Source organism: Neophocaena asiaeorientalis, unplaced genomic scaffold (genome assembly GCF_003031525.2).
Source record: "Neophocaena asiaeorientalis asiaeorientalis breed wild unplaced genomic scaffold, Neophocaena_asiaeorientalis_V1.1 scaffold59, whole genome shotgun sequence".
Taxonomy (NCBI): Eukaryota; Metazoa; Chordata; class Mammalia; order Artiodactyla; family Phocoenidae; genus Neophocaena; species Neophocaena asiaeorientalis.
Genome location: NW_020174268.1, coordinates 6,826,825 through 6,833,308, shown reverse-complemented (window position 1 = coordinate 6,833,308; position 6,484 = coordinate 6,826,825). Strand labels below are relative to the sequence as shown.

Sequence of the window (6,484 nt, the reverse complement as noted above, 5' to 3'; positions counted from 1 at the left end):
AAGGGAGTTGACAGTCAGATGAAGTGAGAAAGGAGGGGAGGAGAATACACCCAGGAGCCTAAGCAGCCAGGTAAATCATCAAAAACTCAGTTCCTGCAACTAATGAAAAAACCAATCTCACTGTAGTCCAGGGGAAATGGTTCGCTGACGCAAGGCTGATGGTGAGTCCATTTGTCGTGCTTCTTTTCCGGACTATCAAAAAAGTTATTTCGAGATTCAGCCAAATGTTTTGACTGGGAGACTGAAAACGGGACGAGGCGTTTCCTGCCTTAACGTCCGAGCCCGCAGCAGGGCCCAGAGCGGAGCGCGCTCCGAATCGCGCGCTTCCCGCCCGGGGCGGTTCAGAAAGGACGCTCCCCGCCGCCCTGCAAGAAGCGAGCCCGAGGTCAGGCGGCGAGAGCTGCTCGGGTTCCACGTGGGGCCTTAACTTCAGCCTTCCTCTGGAGGAACGCTCCTCTAGTTTTGTTCTGGAAGGGAAAATGGGCTCAGCTCTTCGAGAGCTATCAAGAGTCCCACTCGCTGGACAAACCTGGAAACTCTGGAAGTTCTAAACTGAGCTTCCCTCGTTCCCTGAGTCCCTTTCTATCTTCTTTACCGGCGCTAAAGGGCTGCTTGCCGAGGGGGTGCTCTTTTAGATGATTTTTTTCCACGTAGACCGGAGAAGGGCCGCCGCCCGCTCCGAACGCGACTTGCCGACCTCAGCGCCCTGGGCTCGCGCGGCGCACCGCCCGCCCCTCCGCGCCCGCCCAGCCCCGCTCGCGGAAAGAGCCCGAGGGGGGAGTATCTTCTCCGCGGGCCAGAGCTCGGTGCCAGAGCGCTCTCCTGACATAACCTTGCCCAGGGTGGGCCAAGACGTGCACTAACCATCGCTTGGCTCCCCTGCTGCCGCTGCCGTCCCCACTACCGCCGGCAACTGCCTTGGACCCAACCCCCAAGAGCAGAAACTCTTGCCTCACAGCTCCCCTTGGTCCCCGCTTTCCCAGCCCTTTCCGGGATCCCACACCCCCCACCCCACTTCTCCCGCCCGTCGGGGCCGAACACTGGCACCGCTCCTCGAGCCCGTTCCGCCGCGCCATTTTAACCCCTTGGACGTTTCCGCTGCGAAGAGGGCGGGAAACAGAGAAGAGCCGCCATCCTCACCTCACCTCACCCCCACGCCACCCCGCCCGGGTCCTCACCTAAGGCGGCCCAGAGGGGATTCTGAAACAAACCGGTGGTGGGCGCGGGTGGGGGACAGGCTACCTCCGGACTCCCGAATCTTTGGCAAAGTCTCGGGAACACTTGTACTCCCCCAGGATAGTTTTCTTCGCCTCGGGGCGAGCGCGGGGTGTCCGAGTTTCTTGGCGCTAGCTGCGAAGAGCTTCTCCCTTTCCCCAGCCCCTTTAAGGACATCTGATCTTCAGTCTCCAACTTTCTCCTCTCGTCTACAAGCTTCGTCTGCCGCGGAGAGCGACCCCAGGCGAGGCCGGGAAGGGAGAGAGCTAGTGTGGGGTTAACCCAAACCAGGGCGCCCAGAGGTTGGCTGAGGCCCTGCGGGTCGAGGCCCCGCGCGCTCTTAAGCAGGAGGGAGCCCCCGGGGATCCGCGCGGGGCATGTTGCCGCGCCTGAAACAGGCGTTCCCTTTTCCAGATCATATTCCGCATAAAATCTAAAGCCAGATGCATCGCTTGGGCAAGTTACTATTTTACTGCGAAAAGCACAGATGTGTTTCCAAACTGGACTCCAGATCAAGGTTTCTGGTGCGGGTTCCAGTGGCCTGCGCAAGGTTGGGCTTTCGATGCCTTAAGGGACTACCCGGACGGGTAACGTTTTAGATGCTGTAGTCTGAACCTAGCCCAGGCAAAGCATCATTTGAGAATGCGAAGATTTAAAATAAAAAGAAAAGGGGGAGGGGTGCGAAATAAAGACAACTGCGGGCTTTCAAGGCCGTGTGTGTACTTTTTAAGTGGGGCGGAGGAGAAAAGACCAACTTCATAATTATAGACGCCCAGTTTAGCAAGATAACCTGATGGAATCTCTGTTTCACGAAAATAAGTTACAAGAGGAAAAACTTGTAAGAAAGTGAGAAAAGCGGCCACATATGAAACCAAAGGGCGAGCATGGTGAAAGCAGGCATTTTAATCAGTCTGTTGAGTAAGTCAAAAATAGCTTTTGCTGAGTTTTTTTTTTTTTTTTAAAGAAATAGAAGAGTCTTTCCAAAAGTAATAGCCTACGGGTCTATTTCACCTGCAGGTCTCCTCTCATCATTGTATAAAGAAATTTGGGTGGAGTGGGCCATGTTTTTCACAGAACTTTCTGGTATTTGCAGTTGTGGTAAAGAGGGAAGGAATAAAAACGAACAAAATTAGTCTGGGATTGGCTGCTGCCTGTTACCGGCATAACATTAGCAGGAAACCAAGACTGCCTTCTCGAGATTCGCTTAAAAGAATTCAATTTTGCATCTTTTAAAATTATACCCGTTTTTTAGTCCTTTCGGTGAAATGAATAACCAGAGATGCAATATGTAAACAATGCACACATGTACATAATTCCAAGTCTACTTATTTACAGAGTGAAAGGGCGCGGTGCGAAAGCGCCCCTGCACAGGTAGAGGTGTAACAGCTATGCGCTGCGCCGTGCATTAGGTGCCAGTGAGAGAAAACACAAACCCAAACTACTCGCACAGAAAACTATGTTTCCACATTCGACTCATTTAGGATCAAATGATTTTTTTAACACTTGCCAAAACCCACAGCTATTGCTACAAGAAAGGTACCATGCAATGGAATAAAGTTAGCTGTTTATGTGGGCAAGGTGGGGCTTTTCGGGCGTTTGGCTACACAAATGTACTGCAGTGACAGGGCGAGCATCTTGCAGGCCAATCTCCCAGTGTTTGTTCATTGCGGGGGCAGGTGGGGGAACGAGGACGCCTTTTAGCTGATCAGACTGTAGCTGTCACCCCTGAGGGGTGGTTGTGGAGGTTACCTTCACCTCATAAAGATACTCATCCTTCTCTTAACTGAAAAAGTCTGCGGCCGCTAAGGCCGCCCACACGGGCCGCGCCTCGTCCAAGCCTGCGCAGGCCGCCTTTGTCCCCGCAGTGACTACCGCGAGGGCGGGCGGGCACGGAGGTTGTCACCAAAGTTCCCTTAAGTCCTTATACCGCGTAGAACTCTGGTTTTTGCGGGGAAGCGGGCTGCTTATCCAACCTCAGTGGAGCAGCAATTCCGTGGGCCTCCACTCCCCGGCGGCCTCTGCGCGCCCTCGCTGCGCTCCCGCTCACCCGGACCTCTCCCCGGGATCATCCGCCGGGGGCCAACGCTCGTGGCCGCGCCACCCTCCTTTGCCTCTGCGACCCCTCCGCACGGTCCCAATCAGTCTCGAATTTCAACTCAAGACCCAGACCAAACTTTTCCTTCGGGGCCGGTATATTCTCACACGCGGTGGCTTTTCCCAAGGGAGGAGGAGCGATGGAGCTCCCGGCAGCTCCTGGGGGCCCTGCGGGGACCACCCGCCACCCGGTTTCCACGCAGCTCCCGCGCCCACCCTTGCCTTCCGACCCCAGACCTTGGCCTCCCACCGCCGCGCTCAGGGAAGCCGCCGCGACTAATGCGCCCCGGGTGCTTTCGTTTTGCTTTCGCTCCCTTCTCTCCGCAGCTGGGAAGACTGCAGAAGAACAAAGTAGGGGTGAAAAGCGCGTGTCCTGACAAAGTGATGGGTACACCGCTGTTCGGTCCGAAGCGGGCCGGGGGGAGGGGAAGGTTCAGGCTGAGGCCTGGGTACCCCTGTCCCTTTCAGGGGCGAGAAAAACCAGGTGGCCCTGGCTTGTTTTCCTCGCGCAAAGAAACGTGATTTGTAGATATTGATGCAACAAAATTGGCGCGGAAACGAATTCGCCTTCTTGGGACTGTGCCTTTCAAATACAGAAGAATAGGCAGGGTAGAAAGGCGGGAAGAGAGGAGGCCGGGGCCTTTCACTAAACTGGAAGGAAACCGAGAGAGAAGGCTCGACAGCCGGGATCCAGCTCCCACACCAGGCCCTGAGCACCATCAGGTGTGAGGGGACTAACGCCTAGTCCCATTTGCTGCCAGTCCACTCAGCTCTGCGCTTTGGAAACCCAGCAACCACTGCACAGGCTCGCTTTTCTTCATCTCGCCTCCCTCTTTATGGCGAGCAAAGCACACGTATCCTACATCGATGAACCCATGGCCTAAGGTCTCCCCCTTTATTTAAAAAAAAAAAAAAAAAGCCAAACCTGGAAAGGTTTCTCAAATAGAGGCAAGCTTGCTGCTGCCCCGTGTGGCCCGTGCGAAAGCTCCCCTAGGACTGCACGCTCCCAGTGCAGGGCCAGGAAGCACGGCTCCGGGTAAGGGCCCATGCAGAGTCCCGCCCCCACCCCCGGCCTGCACTTGAGCCCGAACGCGGAGGGGTGCAACGGAAAAGTCTCTCCAAACTCTTTAGAAAAAAACGTAAGTCTTCCAGACTGTTTACCACACTGTCCAGCTGCCCGGAAAGGTCCGACGCGTTTCCTGCACTCGTCCCAGCTCAGCCCGGGCTTTCCTCCACCCGTGATCTGAAGGGCTAAATTATTTTATTCCGACTCTGTAAAGTTAAACTGCGATCTAAATAAATCACTTAGGGAAATGACCGGAAGCTGCGAAGGTAAATTACACTCAAACCAGCTACTTGCACTTGGTTTTGTTAAAATAAGGCCTTCCTCTCGTATTTACCGCCCTCCTTGTTTACATCGAGCTCAGGAACAGAGGCTTTAGGCCGGCAAGGGAGCTCAGTTTCATTTCGGGGCGTATGGCGGGGCCTATCATTTCGTCATCAGGTTTTAAAGAAAAGTTCGAATGTTGTTGTCACAGATCTAACTTCCAGTAACTCCTCAAAAACTATATTACCCCCACTGTAGCTCAGGCCTGCAAACTCCTTGGTCCGCAGATGTCCGGGAAGCAGTTAAGTGAGCTCGCGCAACGCCCCGCTGCACCTGCGGAGGAGGGAAAGCGTCTCCGCGCGTCTCGGCACTGCCGCACCGTACTTCCCGCGCTCCGCCGGCCAGCCTTCGAGCTGCCGCCAGCCACCCCGGCGTCCCTCAGTCCCCCGCCCACAACCAGTCGTGCGGGGGCCTGGGGGGGCCTGGCATCCCAGCTTTTGGGGAAGCGGCCGCGCGAAGGACAAGTCAGGCCCCTGTCTCCCAGCGAGGCCCGAACGCGCGCACACTCCGCGCCGGGGCGGTGGCGCTCCCGAGACTGGGCGGGGTGGGGGAGGAGGGCGGAAGCACGGAAGGCTTATGAGCACATCCAAGAGTCGCGGACCCCGGCTCTCCTCCCCGAGTGACTAGGGTGCGGGTGCCCACGCTGTGCGCGACGCTTGGGCCACGGCCGGAGCCCACGAGCTGGGCGCACAGCTGAGCGAAGCAGCCGCCGCCGCCGCCGCCACGGAGCCTGGCGGGCGGCGCGGAGCCCCGGGGAGCTGGTTTTCCCGGGCGGGCACGTGACGGGGTTGGCAGCGCTCTGGCCCGGGCAGGGAGGAGGGGGAAGCGGCGAGCAGGAGGCCGGAGGCGGGCGGGCGGCTGGCGCGCTGTGTACTTAGGTCGTGTGCTGGGGCTTTTCTCTCCCAGGAGCCGGCGGAGGGAGGGGAGGGGGAGGGGCCACCGCTCCGCCTTCTCCTTTTCGCAATGTTGACGCAATCTATAAATAGTGGAACAAAAGGACCAACTTCCTCGGAGCTTTGCTGAAACTGCACAAAAAATCGAGCTGGGGGGTTCCCTGGTCCCTGGCGATGGGGCGGGGAGCGCGGCGCCAGGGGAGGAGGCGGGCGCGGCAGCGCGGGCCCCGCCGAGAGGGGACACCTGGCTGAGGCACAGCTGCTGCCCGCCGCGCCGCGCCGCGCCGCTCCACGCGAACCCAGGGCTCCGGTCCCTGCGCGGGCTCGAGAGCTCGCCCCGACCGGGGGTCTTCCTCCTCCGCCGTTGACAGGTCAGTCCGCACCGCCCCTTTCTACACTGGGTTTTCTTTTCCCTCCCCCAAGCCTCTACTTAGAAGAGAATTGAGGGGGGAAAAAATGGAACGAGGCGCAGCAGTGACAGCCACCCAATCTGGAACCCCAGCAGTGCACGGCGGGGTGACCGAGGGGGCTCAAGGAGATGGTCCGCGCCTGCCCCTCGTCGTACAGCCTGTGGCCGCGCCGCGGCCCGCGAGGAAGCCAGGAGTAGCGTGCGCCGCCCAGGCGGCAGGGAGAGTGGAGGCGGGAGCGCCGCGGAGGCGCGCGCCGCCGGGCAGGGGGTCGACGGCTGGCTCCCTGCTGCCGCTCCCGCCTGGGGGCCGACCCCCAGCGGAGACGTGCCAGGACCTGGAGGCTGCTGAGCACAACTCGCCCCCTCTGAGCTCGGACCTGGCGTCTCCACCTCGTCCTGCAGTTGCTGTGGGAGGGCTGAACGGAGAAGCGCTGTCGCCGCACGCCACCGCACACCCTGGCTCCGGTGCCCACGCACCCAGCGCGC

General features: G+C 58.8%; 1 long non-coding RNA gene across 1 annotated transcript in view; it reads left to right on the top strand.

Annotated features, from left to right (window-relative positions):
• The first annotated feature begins 5,721 nt into the window (after positions 1 to 5,721).
• The window catches only part of LOC112406596 (uncharacterized), a 102,895-nt gene continuing 102,132 nt past the window's right edge, over positions 5,722 to 6,484 (top strand). Inside the window, exon 1 of the long non-coding RNA XR_003004588.1 lies at positions 5,722 to 5,960. This is a non-coding gene — a long non-coding RNA (uncharacterized LOC112406596). The remainder of the gene's footprint in view (positions 5,961 to 6,484) is intronic.